Source organism: Bos grunniens, chromosome 6, assembly GCF_055505025.1.
Source record: "Bos grunniens cultivar Pamir isolate PY7600 chromosome 6, Bosgru_T2T1.0, whole genome shotgun sequence".
Classification (NCBI taxonomy): Eukaryota; Metazoa; Chordata; class Mammalia; order Artiodactyla; family Bovidae; genus Bos; species Bos grunniens.
The window spans coordinates 94,371,920-94,392,955 of NC_141170.1; positions in this window are offsets into that span (position 1 = coordinate 94,371,920).

The window sequence follows — 21,036 nt, forward strand, 5'->3', positions numbered from 1 at the left end:
TTCAGAGGCAAGTTCTAATTTCACTCCTGGTTCCAAGTGAATTCAATCTGAATGCTGTGTTTGCAGAATTAATTGTCTGATCTTAATCCCAAATAAGTTAGAGATGGCAGTGTGAATGTGCCCACAGCAACCTTAGCTGTGCCTTCTCATGCATAAGGGTTATTCTGGTACATGGGGCCTCTCATTACATGGTTATGTAAGACAACATCTGAGCAACTTTGGAAATGCTCAATTAAAACAGCAACCATTTTGAATCTGCCTTTAACAGTCCACTTTCCTTTATTTGAAAGGATAAGAAAGTTGTAGGACAAGAAAGTTGTTTTTAAATTTAGAAAAGCTTTTCAACACACATAATGATATTTATAGACTTGCTTTCAGTTATTTTCCCCAATAATCAGGGAAAATTATATTTTTTGTTAAATTCACATTGTTAAATGACTTGAATTGAGGAAATATTCAAGAATCGTCATTAAAATCAAGAGAATGCTCAGTTTCTATACAGCAGTAAAGACTGAATCTGGATTATAAAGTATTAGAAAAGGCATTGCTTTTCATTACAAAAGGATTGTGATGTCATAGTTTCAACCGAATAACTTCTTCCTGACCCAGAAGAAGGGTAGCCTAAATTCAATGAAAATATTCATTTCTTAGGCATATCTGTTAATCCACAGTTGTGCCAGCTTTACTGTGGTGTAAGTGGTGTGCCATTTAGAGTAAATTAAACCATAGTGTGAATCCCAACTATATCCCTTGATGACTGTTTTCAAACTTGATTTACTCAGCTATAAAATGGGAGGATGACACGCACCTCTGTATTTTGAAATAATATAACGAAAGCATTGAACACAGGTTTGCACAGAATACTCAGTTTATATTATTGTCTCCCATCCTTTCCTCATATGTATCAGTGTTACTATGCATATGTGGGATCACTTTCAACCAAAAACTACATAAAATAGAGGAAATGACCATGGTATAGAGAGGAAAATACAGGCTTTGGAATCATAGAGTTTTGATTTAATTTCTCAGTTTTACTATGTCTTTCTTAGATTTGTCATCTACATATCTCAAGTTTTGCACTGATGAAATGGGGATAGAAATACCTACTACGTAAGACTGTTGGTGATTAAATGTGCAAAGTTCCCAGCATAGTGCCTGTCACTAGCAGACCACTAATGAATGACCATGGACTTCACTTACTGGCCTAATTTTGGTTGAAAGGGAGCAATATCAGTAATATCAAAAGTTACTCTGGAGTCAGTCATAAACGGAGTGTAAGAAATAAAAGTGATAAGAATAGAAAAAATTTTTATAAAAGGATATAAATATAACTTTTGACAATAAGTGATTGTCATTCATAAAATAAAGACTTTATCCTAGCTTAATACAATCCTGTATTAATTGAGATATAAAATTATTACATTGCTTTCATTATTTCTTACCTAAGGGAAATTTTTTTTTCTTCTCAGACTGAGTGAAACGACGGCAATATTTCAGAGGGAAAATGAAAGTCTGACATATTGTAGAAGGGTTATTTTCGTCTTCACTTAGATGAGACTCAAACTTTGACAAGCAGTTTGCAATCATTTATTATGAAGCCATATCATACCTTCCTTTTCATCACACCACTTAGCATGTGTTACATATACCTTAAATCAGAACTAAAATTCTTTAATTTCCTTTCTCTACTGAATTTGTATGGTGAATCAGTTTGCCTATTATATACACAAAAATAATCAACTAATCAATTATCTCTATTAATTTGGTAAACTTAAAAGGCCTACCAAATGCTTGGAAGGAAATGAAAATTCATTTATTTTCATCTACCTTCAAGCAACACAAATTGTTGGAGTCATCTACCTATGTATGGGACTTCTCCAGTGGCTCAGTGGTAAAAAATCTGCCTGCAATGAGCAGACACAGTTCGATCACTGGGTTGGGACCATCCCCTGGAGGAGAAAATGGCAACCTGCTCCAGTATTCTTGCCTTGAAAATCCCATGGGCTGAGGAGTCTGAAGGGTTGTAGTCCATGGGGTAGCAAAGAGTCAGACATGACTGAGAGACTGAGCACACACACACACACACCCCCCTATGTATACTTTCTTTGTTCTGTATTTTGTAGTCATGGTGTTTGCAAATGTCCATGATGGAAAGCCAGTTAAGAAGCAATAAAGAATTACAGTTTGTTTTTTTTCTTGCCCGTCCCCATCAGATTCTACAAGGGTTTCCAAGAAAGCAGCTTACGTTCACTCAGAATGTGTATATCCATCTGCTTCACATCCTCGTGCCAGAGCCTCTCATAAGAATATTCCCTAAAGCCAACACAAGGTGGCCAGTCTTAATGTTAGGAAAAATGTAGTAACATAGGCAACAGAGTTAGAACTAAATTCCCATGCCACACTGAGCCATTAAGCTATGGCTTTATTCAGAGCTCAGTGGCTAGAGGGGAGAAGGCAGCTCAGATATTTTAATAAGATCAAGGTCATTGGTAAGCCATTTTTAAACCTGTGCAGGATAGAAAAACTTAAATCATCAGCACAATTCATTTACTCTATTTATTCAACAAACATTTATTGGGTTTATCTACAAGCAACTGAACAACAAAATAGGCCAGGTTCCAAAATTAACAACTGATATAAAAGACAAAAATTCTCACCTTTATATGTAACTTAGATTCTGGAAGCAGTAGGCAGATACATAAAGAAGTAAACTAAAATTACTGTCTGTTGGTAATAGTAGAGAAAATAAACCACCAAAGTGTAATGGGTTGCTAGAGTTGGGAAGTACTGTAATTTTATATAGTGGTCAAACACAGCCTCCTTGCTGAGGAGGTACAGTTTGAACAAAGGCCTAGGTGGTGAGCAGCAGAGCAGAGCTATGTGGATATCCAGGGAGAGAGTGTTCCCACAGAAAAGGTAGGATACTGGAGGCACTGAATGGGAGCAGGCCTCGCGTTCAGAGCCCAGCAAAGAAGGCAGGGTTGTAGGAGCCAACTGACTGTGGGCAGAGGGGAAATGAGATGGAAAACTACTGTCAGACCTTATGGGCCACTGTAAGGATTTGGCTTTCACTTGGAGTGAGAAGAAGAGCCACTAGAAGGTGTCTGGGAGGAGAGTATAATAATTTGAGTTGCATTTAAAAATAATTCATCTGTTTTCTGTGTGTAGAAATGACTGAACAGAAGAGTGGGCAGAAGACTACTGCAAGCAGTCGAGGAGAGATGATGATGTCTAGGATTAGGGTTGATGTAGGGAGAGTGGTGAGATGGTTGGGAGATATTTGGGAAAAAAAGCTCCAAGCACACATTTTTGCAGTATCTTATATCAGCAATATTAAGGACCTTCTCAATCCAAGGAAGCAGAGTTTCCTGGAAAATCTTTATTGCCTAATTAACTCAGGAAAAATACTTTCAAGTGGTGTCCTGAGCCTCTGTCACTTCACCATCCTTAGACTACTGGAATCCCAGGACTCAGCAACACTTCTGGGTGAATGGGTGGACCATAAACAATAATCTCTCCTTCCATATTCTTTTAGGAATGTTGTACTTGGCACAATAGATTTCCAGTAGCTAAAGCCTCATTTCCTTTGGTCAACATACCATCTGGTGGTTAACAAAGACTTTCCTGATTAACCTTAAGATATAGAGCAAGTTGGTGGGGTAGGAGCAACATCCAGCTCTGGAAATGCAATGGAAGTATTGAGTCTGCACTCAGTGTAGAAAGCTAGCACGATCCCCTCCTCCCAAACATCCACCGTTTTAAAAAAAGGACAGAAATTAAACAGTGATCATACGGAATTCTGAGACTTAGAATTCCCTGGAAGTCAGAACCACAGAGCTTTCTATTTTAGTAGTTCTGTAAAAATTAATTGCTTGATAGCAGTAAAAGTTAGGACTTAACACCAAAGAATAAGTCTTTATGTACCTTCAAGAATACAGTTATATAACTGCTGTCGTAATTCATGTCCCACATAAAATCTGAAGTTTCAATAATATTGCATAATATTCGTATATTAATAGTTCTATCCTTATCTTGATCTCAAATCCCATAAAAGGAAGTATTATATCTTGACATGCCTCCACTCAGTTAGATACTCCATAAATATTTTTTGAACAGATATATACTTTATACTTTTCCATTTTCCTAGAAAGATATATTTGAAGGTCAAATATGATAAAGCATATTTGTGAACATCCTGAAACAGCAAAACACCATCTTCAGGATGACATCAGAGTATAAGAATCTCCATTTTCAAAGTCCGTGGCTACAGAATGCTGGCAGCTGTTGAAGGTGCAGCCTCACTCCACACTGAAATGTCTGGCACAAGTGATGTAAAGACAGCAAAAGCATCATCTGTGTGTCAGTCATATTATATGCATTAACTCATGTAACATCACAGTTTATTTCAAACAATATCCACTACCATTTGTGAATTTTTACTATGTGCAATCAAATTTTAAGTGTTTTACAAGTATAAAATATTTCACCAATTTTATAAATGAGATACAAGGGCTTAGAAGTTAAGTATCTGACCATGAGCAAAGATTTCTACCCATGCACAAAGCTTTCACTCTTAACCAGCACACAGTGAATCTGCATTATGACTGGAACATAACTACACATGTATGTCAGTGGTGTGAAGATGGATTTATACACATCTTTTCATTATTTCATGAATAGTTTTGCTCTAAATTTGTTCATATCTCTTAATATGGCACACCCAGAATACACAAATTGTTCTGCTTTTTAACATCACAGTCTTCTTTTTGGTACTTTTGGGTATGTCAAGGGAAAGGTCCAGGCTTTGGAGAAAGGTTATTTTACTTACTACATGGCCACAAGGAGCATCCAAATACATCATGGAATTTCTAAAATGCTATGAAGAATGCCTTTAGGCAAATTAAGAAGAATGGAGGTTTCTACCCCTCAGTGTTTCACTCAGGTACTGCAATTTGCAAACTCTTAGCCAAAGGTTTTTAATGTGACTACATTTTTCATTAATTATACATGATGGTTTACCAGTATTCATAATAATAGACTTATATGTATATATTATAGTATATAATTGTGGGTGTATAATATAATTATCTGTGGTTTTTTCCTTTCTTTCTCTTTTTATTAAACAGAATTCTCAGTCATGGGTCAATTCCTTTTAGGTATGGGATTTTAACCAAAGACATAAAATGAACTTACAGATAAAATGTAAGGGCATATTGCATTGTTCCAGAGTAAGTATATGCATATAGTTACATCAGTAAAGCTAAGATGAAAAAACAATTGCTATTGAAAAAAGCTTTGTCTGTGTATACCTATAAAATCCTAGTGGATTAAATGCCCGCAGTTCAAATGAGTCAACATTTTCTGGTTTGATATGATAAATTTGAGAGCAAAATAAACATAGTCCTGTTGGGGTTCCCACCACTAGCTACAAAAGCTGAACCAATTATCAGTTAGATGTTAAATTTCTATCTGTTAAAACATATTAAAATTTTATTCTTCAGACTCATTTGTAACAATGCATTCCTGAGAAAGTGAGTATTTCAGAACACAAAAACAACCTCAACTTACATAAACAAATGTGTGTGACTTCCTTGGGAAAGGTTTGTTGTTTAATTTGTTTTTGAAGGAAGTAATTGATTTTTCTTGGCAGATTTGATAAAAATAACGAGGCCTTGATTGTCTAATCTGAGGTCATGTTCTCCTCAGGAATCATCAGTGCCCGACTCAGATTTAAGTGAATTCAAGCTTTCCTGGGACTCTCTTTTGATATATGACTATAACATGCTACCACACAGCTTCTCTGACATCAAGTTACTAACATAAACAGATTGTAAGTAAAATATATATATATATATTTTTTACTTATATACATATATATAAAGTAAATATATATATTGTTTAGTTGCTAAGTTGTGTCCAACTCTTTTGCAACCCCATGGACTGTAGCCTGCCAGGCTCCTCTGTCCATGGGATTTTCCAGGCAAGAATACTGGAGTGGGTTACCATTTCCTCCTCCAGGGGATCTTCATACACATATATAAAAATATGCTGGGTCTATATCCAAAGTAATTAAAGCAGAATCTCAGATATTTATGTGCCCATGTTCATATAAACATTATGCACATCAGCCAAAAATTAGAAGCAACCCAAGGTCCATCAATGGATGAATGGATAAGCAAAATACAGTGTATATGCATAAAATGGAATGTTATTAAGTCTTAAGAAGGAAGGAAATTCTAATATATGCTATCATGTGGATGAAGCTTGAGATCATGCACTAAATGAAATCAGTTCGTCACACACAAAAATGCTTTATGATTCCACTTATATGAGATACCTCAAATCGTCCTAGAGATAGAAAGTACAATGGTTTTGTCAGGGGCTGGAAGGCAGAGGGATGGGAGATTTGTTGTTTAACGTGTATAGAATTTCAGTTTTGCAAGATCAAAAAGTTTTGGAGATTGACTGCTGAACACCATGATTATACATAACACTGCTACACTATATACTTCAAAATGGTTAAGATAGTAAAATTTATGCCTTATGTATTTTACCACAACTTTTTAAAAAGTCAATTGTGAAATTACTTGAATAAGGAGCATTAATGTCAGAGCATTATCTTATTTTTTTTTAAAGAAGTTTTAATTTAGAAGATAGGCATAAATTGTATTTAATCAAGAGTATTTGCACCATGAGTAAAGAAAAGTTACAGTAAACTTATGTGATAGTACTTCAAGTAGCAAGTCTAGTTCAGGGGAAGGAAGTTTTATTCGACTTTGTCCAGGTTACACCGTATCTTGAGTATTACATCTAGTTCTAAATATCACATTTAAAGAGGCAGATCTTCAAATCAAAGGCATTTAACGGAATTCAAATGCAATGGTGACTCATTGGTCACAGAAGGAGTTTAAGTTCCCTGATGGCTCAGTGATAAAGAATCCATCTGCCAAAGCAGGAGACACATGGGATGCAGGGTTCTAACCCTGAGTCAGGAAGATCCCCTGGAGAAGGAAATGGCAACCTATTCCAGTATTCTTGTCTGGGAAATCCCAAGGACAGAGGATCCTGGCGGGCTACAGGCCATGGAGTCGCAAAAGAAGTCAGACATGACTTAGCAACTAAATAACAAAAAGAAAAAACATGATAAAAATGTAAACCACATGAAACTTTTAAGATTTAAATTATGTTTGTATCCTTGATTACATCTTGAATAACTAATCCTGAAATGTAAAAAACAAAAAAAAAAACAAATGCAATGGTGAGAAATCTGGAAACTATGTCATATGGTGGACAGCAGAGTGAAGCATTTCAGGTTTTGGGCTCTGTTACAGGAGACAACTGGGCTTAAAAACCAGGCTCTGTCACTGACTAATCTGTGACTCAGAGCAAGCTCTTTAGCTTCTATAACTGTTACTTGAGTCCTCTCCTACAAAATTATGATCCCCCCAAATATTAAGTATTCTGTGATATCCAAAAGGAAAAAACACATATCGTAATTTACAAAGTGCTTAATATTGGCTAATATTACTATAATTTTTATACTCTACTAGTAAACGGCCTTTTCAAGGACAAAGACATGGTAAAGTATAATAAATAATTTTAAAGTGTTTTTAGGACTGTCCTGTGAAAGAGTTCTATCAATTTTTGAACCAGAACACATAACTAGAAGAGTTTAATAGAAAGCTAAAGAAAAAAAAAAAGCTAAAGAAACTGCAAGGAGATCAAAGCAGTCAATCCTAAAGGAAATCAATCCTGAATATTCATTGGAAGGACTGATGCTGAAGCTCCAATACCTTGGCCACCTGATGTGAAGAGCTGACTCATTGGAAAAGACCCTGATACTGGGAAAGATTGAAGGCAGGAGGAGAAGGGGACAAAAGAGGATGAGATGGTCAGATGGCTCACTGAATCAATGGACATGAGTCTGAGCAAGCTCCAGGAGTTAGTGAGGGACAGAGAAGCCTGGCATGCTGCTGTCTGTGGGGGTGGCAGGGTTGGACACAACTTATTGATTGAAAGATGACAATGAAAGAAAAGAAATTTATCCTACATTGAAGAAGGTTATTACATTCAGTGTATGAAAATTAAATAAGTTGCCCTAAGAAGTAGTAGGGCTTCCCTGGTGGCTCAGAGGTTAAAGCGTCTGCCCACAATGCGGCAGACCTGGGTTCGATCCCTGGGTCTGGAAGATCCCCTGGAGAAGGAAATGGCAACTCACGCCAGTATTCTTGCCTGGGGAATCCCACGGACAGAGGCCCCAAGAAGTAGTAGGGGCTTCCCTGGTAGTTCAGCAGTAAAGAATCCGCCTTCAATGCAGGAGATGCAGGTTCGATTCCTGGGTCAGGAAGATCCCCTGGAGGAGGGAATGGCAACCCACTTCAGTATTCTTGCCTGGACAGAGGACCCTGGAGGGCTGCAGTCCACGGGGTCACAAAAAAGTTGGACACGACTTAGTGACTAAACAACAACAACAAAGAGCAGTGAGCTTTCTGACATTGCTCGTCTTCAATGAGCAAATGGAAGTTAGAGATATGTTAAGACGAATTTCTACTACGATTAGAGTGTTGTGCTAGACAACATCCCTTCTAATATTCTATGCTTCTCTAATATATATATTTTTTACCAGTATCGACTTCAGTTTTCCTCACAAAGCAACTGCTTAATTCTGAAGGACTGGCCCAGACAGAGGTTCTAGTTCCCATATAGCATAGGTAAGTGGAAAAAAAGATCAAAACTACCCATAAGATGATTGAGAAATCACCATTTTGCATGTTTGCCTCCACAGGAGCGCTGATTGTGGTACTGATGCTGACTGAGAGACTGTCTTTGGGCGACAGTGATAGATGCTTTACTTTGTCCTTTTGAAATGTTGTTAATGCTTGAACACACAGTTAGACCTGATTTATAGGCACATTGAGATAAAAGCTGCAGTAGAAAAAGAACTCTAGGATGTAGGGGGAGTTATCTTCACAGTAACTGAAGAACAGAGGCAGAAGAGTGAGGAGTGTGAGGGAAGAAGAGGCTTTTTAAAATGATTTCACAGAATGAAAAGATGTTTCTCTGTTGGAGGAGAAACGAAAGAATTGGTTTAAAGGCAGAATCTTAACAGAAAAAGAGGACCATCATGGTCAGAGTCACTGAAGCCAACTAATAGTAAAGCAGAGTGTGGACCTAAGGGCACTAAAAAGATTTTAGAATTAAGGTCATGGGACAGACTCAACCACTATATTGTGTATGGGAGAGACCACACATGGGTATTATATTTGATTTGGAATATGCTATTTTAAGATAGACACCAAGATGTGGGTTGGAAGATGCAAAACAGGAGATTGAAACCATGTCATAAAATTAATGATTAAAGAAATTGAAGAAGATGTAGCTTTCGTGAGAGAATATAGGTTTCATAAGATACCTGAAAGATTCTTGTATAAAATACTGTTTTTACAACGTCAGCTGAAGAGAGTCAGAAATAAATGCTAGCCCACCATGGAATCAACCAACTCATGAAATAGATTTCCTGCTGATGCAGGTACCTTGGGGGACTATGGATGATGGAATTTGAAATAGATGACATACACCTAATCCTAATTTTATATTTTAAAATGATAGCTTTTCTCATGGCAGAGAGGTGGATTAATTCAAGACAGTAGGTTCCACACCTTTCTTGAAGTTTTCAGATTTTTTTAGGGTAAGAGGGAGGGAGTATCAATGGTAATCCATGGATTTCAGAATGGTGAGAAGGAAGGTGAAGACTGAGGGAGCAGATAGGAAGAAGTCATCAGTATCAAAAAAAGAGTACAGTAAAAATAGGCTTCCTGGAAGAACGGAGGCAGAAGTCAATTTAGGAAGTTAGTTAACACTCCATTCAACAATTACGAAGGGGCTACAGCATGCTCTGGGGCTCTATTTAGGGCTATAATAATGAACAAAAATGCTGAAGATAATCTGATTTACTGGTTTGGGGCTTCAGATCCAGAGAAAAGATCTGGTGTTTAATGCCTTAGAAGAATTCATTGAAGGAGATTTCAAACAATTTACTCAGAAACAACACTTCACATGATATTATGTTTAATGGAAGAAACAAAATGATTTTAAGACAGAATTTTATGGAGAACACAATACTGTATGTAGGAATTTTAGAAGTTTGTATTAAGTTGAATAGGATAGAAATCATTTGATGTGTAAAAAATCACAATAAAATATAAGATAATTACATAAAAGTGAGAGCTACATATCATAGTCTCCAGCGATGGTATACTTTGGTCAGTACAAAATGAATATATAATTTTAAATTAAAATAGTTATTACTATATATATTACTATATATTTTTATTGAATAAAGCATCCACAAAGTCCTTTTGTCACAACATTTTTCAATGTTTTTCTGAATACTTAAAGTTTGTCAAAATATTTTGATTATTAGCTATCTCAGAGGCTTTGCAAATAACAATTTTTCCAATTTTCAAATTTCACACTGCTCATATTAGACTTAACTCTAACCAAGAGGACACAATTTCTCTCCCATGAAAATATTTTTTAACTCTTTTTACTTCACATAGCTGCAAAATCTGCATATAATTAGCATCAGCATATTTTTATTAGTTTTGATTCACCCAATAAATTATTTTCTAATGGCAGTTTAAAAAGGGTTGGCATGTGTCTGACTTCTGTTGATTCTTTCTTTGTCCACACGCTGGCACTGAGGTTGCCAACAAAACTGGAGATGGATCATATGTTAATTATTGCAATATCACTGGTAGACATCACTTGCCAAATTGATCATCATCATCAATGTTATGTGTAAAATTTTTATTGAAGTAGAACACACAAACAAAAAATGCATAAATCTTAAGTGAAGAGCTTGACAGTTTTATGTAAACCGAACTCACTCGGTTAATACCAGCTCTCTGAAACACCCTCTCTCTCCCACTTTCATGCAGAAATCTGTCATAGGTTTAACTATGATCCTGAACACTAACACCAAAGATTGGCTTTGCCTATTTCTAAACCTTATATAAATAGAATAATAAATATGTGCTCTTTTGCAACTGACCTTTTCCACTCAAATTATAAGACTCATCCATTTACAGTATGTTGTTTCAATTCATTTAGTCTTATGATTGCCTAATACTCCATGGTATGAGTATACCAATATTTACCCACTCTATTCTGAATGGATATTGGTTTGCTTCCAGTAGGGCTACTAAGAATAAGGTTTTGGGGAGTTCCCAGGTGGCGTAGTGGTTAGGATTCCGTGCTTTCAGAGCCACAGCTCAGGCTCAATCCCTGGCTGGGGAACTGAGATGCTGTAAGCCATGTGGCACAACCAAAAAGAAAAATACTTCTAGCAAGCATTCATATAAATGTCTTTGGACGAACATATGGGTGCATTTCTATCAGATATGTGTACACAGAAGTGGAATTGCTGGGGGATAGGCATGTGTATACTTAACTTCAGTGAATACTGCCAATAAGTTTTCCAAAGCAGTTGTACCAATGTTTGCCTTCTCACCAGCAGTATATGTTTGCACAGTATTCTTGCCAACATGTGGGACTCTCATGTACTCCAAAAAATTTCTGGAGACAAATGAAAATGTAAACACAATGATCCAAAGCCTATGGAATGCAGCAAAAGCCATTCTAACAGAGAAGTTTATAGCAATATAATCTTACCACAAGAAACAAGTATCTCAAATAAACAACCTAACCTTACATGGAAAGCAACTAGAGAAAGAAAAGCAAAACCCAAAATTAGTAGGAGGAAAGAAATAACAAAGATCAGAGCAGAAATAAATGAAAATAGAGACTTAAAAAAAAAATAGAAAAGATCAATGAAACCAAAGCTGGTTCTTTGAAAAGATAAATAAAATTAATAAAATTTTAGCCAGATGCATCAAGAAAAAAAGGGAGAGAGCTCATATCAATAAAATCAGAAAAAAAGTTACAATCACAAAGGATCATAAGAGACCAGTACAAGCAACTACATACCAATAAAATGCACAACCTACAAGAAATTGACCAATTCCATTTTAGCCTTTCTGATCAAGATGTTGCAGTATCATAATGAATTAGTTTGAATGTTCCTGATGACTAATAAGATTGATCATCATTTTACTTGTTTGATAGCCACTTGGTTATTCTTTTTGATGAAGGTCCTTTTCAGACATTTGTTCACTGTCCTATTAATTTGTCTATATTTCCCCAACTTTGTGAATTTTCTCTTCACTGACTTACTGGTGTCTGTTGGTCAAAAGAAAAGCTTAATTCTAGTGTAGTTCAATTTAGCAACATTTTCTTATGGATGGCACTTTCTACGTTTTCTTCATTGACCTCTACAATGTATCTTTACCAATAATGTTGTTTAATTGCTCCCAAATTCTTGGTCAAACCATCTAATGCCTGAGAACCAAACAGGATTTGGATATGTCTTATACTGAGCCATTGCAACTGGATTTCCATTACATATATGAAAATAATTTCTGAGCATAATAATTAAAGAATCATTTATGAAATCATGGAATGCTCAAACCTTAGGAGAAAAATCTCCTTTCAACACTGCTGGCTTACATTTAGTATAAGAAAAAAAAAATGTATTGCTAGACTATCTTGAGTTACATATTTTTATAAAGCTAAAAAATTGGAGAGTAGAAAATCTCACTGCATGTCTATTAAATGTTATAATATCCAAAAAGATCCTGCTCATTTTTGTGGAGTAAGGAACTTAGTCAAACATCATTAACATCATTAACTTAAAACTCATAAATGCTTTGATTACTTTTGCCAAGAACAATATTGTTGCTGCTGTTCAGTCGCCCAGCCATGTCCAGCTCTTTGCAACCCCATGGACTGCAGCCCACCAGGCCTCTCTGTCCCTTACCATCTTCTGAAGTTTGCCCAAGTTCATGTCCATTGTATATTGGTGATGACATCCAGCCATCTCATCCTCTGATGCCCTCTTCTCCTTCTACCCTCAATCTTTCCCAGCATCAGGGACTTTTCCAATGAGTCAGCTCTCTGCATCAGATGACCAAAATATTGGAGTTTCAACTTCAGTATCAGTCCTTACAATGAGTATTCAGGGTTGATTTCCCTTAAGATTGACTGGTTTGATCTCCTTGCTGTCTAAGCAACTCTCAGAAGTCTTCTCCAGAACCCTAGTTTGAAGGCATCAATTTTTTGGCACTCCACCTTCTTTAAAGCCTAGCTCTCACAACCATATGTGACCACTGGGTAGACCACAGCCTTATTATATGGACCTTTGTCAGCAGAGTAATGCCTCTGTTTTTCAACCCACTGTCTAGGTTTGTCATAGTTTTCCTGCCAAGAAGCAAATGGCTTATGATCTCATGGCTGCAATCACCATCTGCAGTGATTTTAGAGCCCAAGAAGAGGAAATCTGTCACTACTTCCACCTTTTACCCCTCTATTTCCCATGAAGTAATTGGGCTGATGCCATGATCTTAGTTTTTGGAATGTTGAGTTTTAAGCCGGTTCCTTCACTCTTCTCCTTCACCCTCATCAAGAGGCTCTTCAGTTCCTCTTCAATGTCTTCCATTGGAGTTCCATGAGAATAAACTGATACACTAATTTTTCAAGTTTCTATTTCTCTGTCCTTTCTCAAATGAAGATTTTAGCCCCAAAGAACTAATGTCTTCTGCCAGAATACTCAATGGGTTGAAAAAAAGTTATCCTACTTGGTATTAAATAAATATTAGTGTTTATGAAAATAGACTAAATTACTATAGACTCAGATTAGTTCAGTTCAGTTCAGTTGCTCAGTTGTGTCCGACTCTTTGTGACCCCAGGGATGGAAGCACACCAGGCCCCTCTGTTCATCACCAACTCCCACAATTTATCTAAACTCATGTCCATTGAGTCAGTGATGCCATCCAGCCATCTCATCCTCTGTCGTCCCCTTCTCCTCCTGCCCCCAATCCCTCCCAGCATCAGAGTCTTTTCCAATGAGTCAACTCTTCGCATCAGGTGGCCACAATACTGGAGTTTCAGCTTTAGCATCATTCCTTCCAAAGAAATCCCAGGGCTGATCTCCTTCAGAATGGACTGGTTGGATCTCCTTGCAGTCCAAGGGACTCTCAAGAGTCTTCTCCAACACCACAGTTCAAAAGCATCAATTCTTTGGCACTCAGCCTTCTTCACAGTCCAACTCTCACATCCATACATGACCACAGGAAAAACCATAGCCTTGACTAGACGGACCTTTGTTGGCAAAGTAACGTCTCTACTTTTGAATATGCTATCTAGGTTGGTCATAATTTTCCTTCCAAGGAGTAAGCGTCCTTTAATTTCATGGCTGCAGTCACCATCTGCAGTGATTTTGGAGTCCAGAAAAATAAAGTCTGACACTGTTTCCACTGTTTCCCCATCTATTTCCCATGAAGTGATGGGACCAGATGCCATGATGCTTAGCCTACAGTGATTCTTTCATAAATATTTGTTGAGTTAATAAATAGATGAATCAATGGAAGTGATGTCAGCCTAATCAAGTTTTTTAAAAATGGCTTACACATAGTAATTGCTAAATCCATAAATACATTGAATCGCTCAGGAATAAGCCCTATACAAATACATTGTTGTCATATAAGTATTGGGCAATTTCAATGTTTTCAAGCATCACTGGGGACTTCCCCAGGTGGCACTAGTGGTAAAGAACCTGCCTGCCCATACAGGAGGTGTAAGAGATGTGGGTTCAATCCCTCGGTCGGGAAGATCCCCTGGAGAAAGACATCCAACCCACTTTAGTATTTCTTGCCTGGAGAATTCCATGGACAGAGGAACCTGGTGGGCTACAGTCCATGGGGTCACAGTCAGATAGGACTGAAGCAACTTAGCACACAACGTTAAATTTTTTCAACCAGACAAATCCTTAATTCATGCATGATCCATACCATTTCTCAGTATTATGGCCTAAATTTATTTTTAGTTTATAGCACAAAAAGAATTGGACTTTGCTTGGATATTTTTTTTTCCTGAGCTATGTCTTTTGTTTTGTAGGAGATAGGGACAGATGTGAAGCAGAAGTGATCTATTCCAGAAAGTGCAGGATATTTCTCAGAACAAGTAAATTATAGAGGTCTTGTTTAATACTGCTTGAACTCATCTACATATTAGAAAAAAGAGACGTGATATGAAATTATGGTAATTTACTTTACAGGAACTAGACATTTATTTACTTATTATTTTTCCTTGTTTTGAAATAAGCCTTGAATTTCACTAAAAAAAAGAGAGAGAAAATAAATAGGTGATATGTTGCTTCATTACATAAACAGAGAGCTACTATTATGTTTATTGGTATTCAGTTACATCTATAGGATATCAGAGACTCTTCTTTTATTAAAATTCAGAGTAATAAAAGCAACTGACATTCAGTGAATTATTATGTAGCAGCAATGGTCTAAGGTCTATTTAGATTAATTTGCTTAATTCTCATCCTGACTCTGAGTGGTAGATACTTATATTATCAACCTCTTTTAAAGATGAAGAACCCAAAGACACAGAACATTTAAATAAGCTGCTCAAGGTTATCCAAGGTTGTGGCAGTGTTGGAACTTGATCCTGGATCTGCCCTAGTATAGATGTTAGTAGTTCTGTTATACAGAATAAAAATTCCTCTTTGAGGACAAATCTGGATCTAAAGTTCATTAATTATTTTCTTCACTATTTTTCTTCAATATTTCTCCAGTATTTTCTTCACTAGTCCATTTAGAAAATAAACTTGGATGATCTTTAAAAAAAATAAAAATACAGAATGTCCTCTCTAGAGCATGTGGAATGACATACAAGCAGGACAGTAACCTATACTTTTTCTAATTCCTACAGGTCATTTCTAAACTGAGAAAGCATCTATTTGCTATTTTAGCAAGTCATCTGAGGTCAGGACTTCAGATGATCAGGCTCAACCATACAAAATGGTGTCACGGGTCAAAATTGATCAACTACTGATAGTTTGATTTAGGTCATACCTGAATGGTCTAGTGGTTTTCCCTACTTTCTTCAATTTAAGTCTGAATTTGGCAATAAGGAGTTCATGGTCTGAGCCACAGTCAGCTCCTGGTCTTGTTTTTGCTGACTGTATAGAGCTTCTCCATCTTTGGCTGCAAAGAATATAATCAGTCTGATTTCGGTGTTGACCATCTGGTGATGTCCATGTGTAGAGTCTTCTCTTGTGTTGTTGGAAGAGGGTGTTTGTTATGACCAGTGCATTTTCTTGGCAAAACTCTATTAGCCTTTGCCCTGCTTCTTTCCGTATTCCAAGGCCAAATTTGCCTGTTACTCCAGGTGTTTCTTGACTTCCTACTTTTGCATTCCAGTCCCCTAGAATGAAAAGGACATCTTTTTTGGGTGTTAGTTCTAAAAGGTCTTGTAGGTCTTCATAGAACCGTTCAACTTCAGCTTCTTCAATGTTACTGGTTGGGGCATAGACTTGGATTACTGTGATATTGAATGGTTTGCCTGGAAACGAACAGAGATCATTCTGTCGTTTTTGAGATTACATCCAAGTACTGCATTTTGGACTCTTGTTGACCATGTTGGCCACTCCATTTTTTCTGAGAGATTCCTGCCCGCAGTAGTAGATATAATGGTCATCTGAGTTAAATTCACCCATTCCAGTCCATTTCAGATCGCTGATTCCTAGAATGTCAACATTCACTCTTGCGATCTCTTGTTTGACCACTTCCAATTTGCCTTGATTCATAGACCAGACATTCCAGGTTCCTATGCAATATTGCTCTTTACAGCATCGGACCTTGCTTCTATCATCAGTCACATCCACAGCTGGGTATTCTTTTTGCTTTGGCTCCATCCCTTCATTCTTTCTGGAGTTATTTCTCCACTGATCTCCAGTAGCATATTGGGCACCTACTGCCATGGGGAGTTTCTCTTTCAGTATCCTATCATTTTGCCTTTTCATAACTGTTCATGGGGTTCTCAAGGCAAGAATACTGAAGTGGTTTGCATTCCCTTCTCCAGTGGAGCACATTCTGTCAAACCTCTCCACCATGACCCACCCGTCTTGGGTAGCCCCACGGGCATGGCTTAGTTTCATTGAGTTAGACAAGGCTGTGGTCCTAGTGTGATTAGATTGACTAGTTTTCTGTGAGTATGGTTTGAGTGTGTTTGCCCTCTGATACCCTCTTGCAACACCTACCGTCTTACTTGGATTTCTCTTACCTTGGACGTGGGGTATCTCTTCACGGCTGCTCCAGCAAAGCACAGCCATTGCTCCTTACCTTGGACGAGGGGTATCTCCTCACTGCCGCCCTTCCTGACCTTCAATGTGGGATAGCTCCTCTAGGCCCTCCTGCGCCCCCACAGCCACGGCTCTGGGTAACTCCTCTCGTAGCCGCCCCTGGCCTCGGGCATGGGTTGCTCCTCCCGGCTGTTGCCTCTGGCCTCGGCCTTAAATAGATTTAAGGGCCTAGATCTGATAGATAGAGTGCCTGATGAACTATGGAATGAAGTTCGTGACATTGTACAGGAGATAGGGATCAAGACCATTCCGATAGAAAAGAAATGCAAAAAAGTAAAATGGCTGTCTGGGGAGGCCTTACAAATAGCTGTGAAAAGAAGAGAAGTGAAAAGCAAAGGAGAAAAGGAAAGATATAAGCATCTGAATGCAGAGTTCCAAAGAATAGCAAGAAGAGATAAGAAAGCCTTCTTCAGCGATCAATGCAAAGAAATAGAGGAAAACAACAGAATGGGAAAGACTAGGGATTCCTTCAAGAAAATCAGAGATACCAAGGGAACATTTCATGCAAAGATGGGCTCGATAAAGGACAGAAATCGTATGGACCTAACAGAAGCAGAAGATATTAAGAAGAGGTGGCAAGAATACACAGAAGAACTGTACAAAAAAGATCTTCACGACCCAGATAATCACGATGGTGTGATCACTGACCTAGAGCCAGACATCCTAGAATGTGAAGTCAAGTGGGCCTTAGAAAGCATCACTACGAACAAAGCTAGTGGAGGTGATGGAATTCCAGTTGAGCTATTCCAAATCCTGAAAGATGATGCTGTGAAAGTGCTTCACTCAATATGCCAGCAAATTTGGAAAACTCAGCAGTGGCCACAGGACTGGAAAAGGTCAGTTTTCATTCCAATCCCAAAGAAGGGCAATGCCAAAGAATGCTCAAACTACCGCACAATTGCACTCATCTCACACGCTAGTAAAGTAATGCTCAAAATTCTCCAAGCCAGGCTTCAGCAATATGTGAACCGTGAACTTCCTGATGTTCAAGCTGGTTTTAGAAAAGGCAGAGGAACCAGAGATCAAATTGCCAACATCCGCTGGATCATGGAAAAAGCAAGAGAGTTCCAGAAAAACATCTATTTCTGCTTTATTGACTATGCCAAAGCCTTTGACTGTGTGGATCACAATAAACTGTGGAAAATTCTGAAAGAGATGGGAATACCAGACCACCTGATCTGCCTCTTGAGAAATCTGTATGCAGGTCAGGAAGCAACAGTTAGAACTGGACATGGAACAACAGACTGGTTCCAAATAGGAAAAGGAGTTCGTCAAGGCTGTATATTGTCACCCTGCTTATTTAACTTATATGCAGAGTACATCATGAGAAACGCTGGGCTAGAAGAAACACAAGCTGGAATCAAGATTGCCAGGAGAAATATCAATAACCTCAGATATGCAGATGACCCCACCCTTATGGCAGAAAGTGAAGAGAAACTCAAAAGCCTCTTGATGAAAGTGAAAATGGAGAGTGAAAAAGTTGGCTTAAAGCTCAACATTCAGAAAACTAAGATCATGGCATCCGGTCCCATCACTTCATGGGAAATAGACGGGGAAACAGTGGAAACAGTGTCAGACTTTATTTTTCTGGGCTCCAAAATCACTACAGATGGTGACTGCAGCCATGAAATTAAAAGATGCTTACTCCTTGGAAGGAAAGTTATGACCAACCTAGATAGCATATTCAAAAGCAGAGATACTACTTTGCCAACAAAGATTCGTCTAGTCAAGGCTATGGTTTTTCCTGTGGTCATGTATGGATGTGAGAGTTGGACTGTGAAGAAGGCTGAGTGCCAAAGAATTGATGCTTTTGAACTGTGGTGTTGGAGAAGACTCTTGAGAGTCCCTTGGACTGCAAGGAGATCCAACCAGTCCATTCTGAAGGAGATCAGCCCTGGGATTTCTTTGGAAGGAATGATGCTAAAGCTGAAACTCCAGTACTGTGGCCACCTGATGCGAAGAGTTGATTCATTGGAAAAGACCCTGATGCTGGGAGGGATTGGGGGCAGGAGGAGAAGGGGACGACAGAGGATGAGATGGCTGGATGGCATCACTGACTCAATCGACATGAGTCCAAGTGAACTCCGGGAGTTGGTGATGGACAGGGAGGCCTGGCATGCTGCAATTCATGGGGTCGCAAAGAGTTGGACACAACTGAGCAACTGATCTGATCTGATCTATCTGATTGATAGTTTTACCTATTTACCAACAGTTTTACCTATTAACTTTCAGTTTTTTTCTGAGGTACTTCAAGCCAGAGTGTTTACAGTAAACACTGCAAATTAAAAAGTCTATTTACAAATCCAGAATTATTCAGGACCCAGGAAATGGGTGGGGGTGAGGGGGAACAGAAGACACAACCATCATATTCAAAGAACTTAGAATAAGGTGCTACATGAAATGACCAGGGTCAAAGTCACACACAGTCATTACATCATCTTGGAATTATAGCTAGGGAAAGCGACAGAAATTTAAGTCAATGCCTAGATGGATGTGAGCTTTGATAAAAGGGACTGACAGAAAAGGCTCTGAAGCTCATCAAGGCAGAAGGAGCAGCATGATAAAGAGGAAACCATCATAAAGTGTGAAGTGAGTCTAGACTACCTGGGTCTTGATTTCATGGAAATCCACGAAGAGTTTAGGCTAGGTAGAGAGGAAAGAAGGGCAGAAAGTGGGAGCAAAGACTGGACTTGATTCTGCCAGGAGTGACATTAGGCTTTTCCATGAGAACCTTGCAGGTAAAACCACATGAACCAGGAGGATTAAACTGGTTAACGGGCACAGTATAAGAGACCAGGGCAGAGCAACTGATGAGACATCTAGCTAAAGGATCCAGGGCCAAGTGTGAGGGCTAGGGTCAGAGTAGTACAAATGAGAACAATATTTTGAATTCAACACATTAGAGAAATAGTTTGAAGGAAGACATAATACTATTTGATTTTTTATTTGAACTGTGGAGTAGAAAAATAAGACATTGAACTTAAGTGATTAAGAAAAATGGGAATTTATTGTTTTAAAGATAAGTAAAATGGGAAAGAGTAAAAGGCTAGAGAGATGACTTATTTTAATAAATATATAAAATAATGCACGCTTATTATTGACTGCTGTCTCAAGCACTGATTGATAAGGAATGTCAGAATGTAAACACATACACACATATGTAGGTGCAATATACTTTCTGAATCTTTAAAATAACACTGCATGACAAATATCAATATTTCAATTTTATAAGGAAATGGCCTTCCCTGGTGGCTCAGTTGGTAAAGAATTTGCGTGCAAGGCAGGAGACCTGGGTTCAGTCCCTGGGTTGGGAAGATCCTCTGGAGAAGGAACTGGAATCCCATTCCAGTATTCTTGCCTAGGAAATCCCATGGACAGAGGAACCTGGCGGGCCACAGTCCATGGGGTCACAAAAGAGCTGGACACTACTTAGTGAATAAACCATCAAACCACCAAGTGAGGAAATGGAGACTCACAGAAATAAAATACTTTTCCAAAAGTTGCACAGCACTATTATGACTATTAAGAACAAAGCCAATACTCTCATGTTTCACTCAAGTGGAATTTGAAATGGCAGCTGAATCATCAAGCAACTGAATCTTAAATATAGCACATAACAGAAGACTAGAGCTTGAATGAGAAGTCAAGACAGAATTATTGGATCTGGAAGTCATCGGGATTAGCTGAGCTTTGAAAGTAGGGTTTAGGAGTATAGGAGGAAGACAAAAGAAATAAAACTAAAATCCTGGAAGTTACTTAGAATAATG